The following is an 866-nucleotide window of genomic DNA, read 5'->3' on the forward strand; positions in this document are numbered from 1 at the left end:
AGCCGAAGGCAGACGCTTAACCGCTGTGCCACCCAGGCGCCCCTGAAACCTATTATTTCTAAATCTTTTGAATCACCCATTTTCCTGATAACCTTCTCTTAAGAGTTTCCTTTTTGTTCACTGAAGTCACCAAACTCCTTATATTTAAGCTTATTTTGCTCAGGCCTCAGAGTGAGAGTGACTAATGGGAGGAAGGTACTAGGCTAGAATCTTAAAAACACAGTCCCCTGATCTTTGCCAGCGAGGAAAGCAAAATTTTAAATATAAATGTAAATGTTAGTTTTAGTCTTTTTCTGCAAAGTGGGGAAGATGACCCTTCTGTGATCACAGGACTTGCTAGTATCTTGATCATTCCAATTGTGCAATGTTAAACTGTACAAAGTACAGCAGAAGAGGATGGACTTCACTAAGTGACTGTCAGTTTAGAGAATAGATGTTTTATTTAAAAATATTTTATGTATAATACCAATTAATTAGTAAAAACTGTATTTATTCTCAAATCCCTATATTAATAATATAACTTATCCTGAATTTCCTTGCATTTGAGAGATCAGTATACGTTGGATTGCAGCATTTCATGTTAAAAACATGGAATATTATTCAAATACAGTACTTGGGGCCTAAGCAATTAAAAATAACCACAACTACTAGAAAATTACACAAGCATAAACTGGTAAGGAATGTGTATGCTCACTTTCCGGAATAATTAGGAACTCAGCACGTGCACGTAGTTGCAGTGCACAGGGCTTGAGGGCAGCTTCTAGTCCGGTATTACTTGAGATTTTTCTGAACACCATAAAGGGCATCTGGGGGGAACTCTTCTGGGCAATATCTTTTCCAATCTCATCTAAGGTCTGGGAACTTCC

The sequence above is a fragment of the Ailuropoda melanoleuca genome, chromosome 16 (assembly GCF_002007445.2).
Source record: "Ailuropoda melanoleuca isolate Jingjing chromosome 16, ASM200744v2, whole genome shotgun sequence".
Classification (NCBI taxonomy): Eukaryota; Metazoa; Chordata; class Mammalia; order Carnivora; family Ursidae; genus Ailuropoda; species Ailuropoda melanoleuca.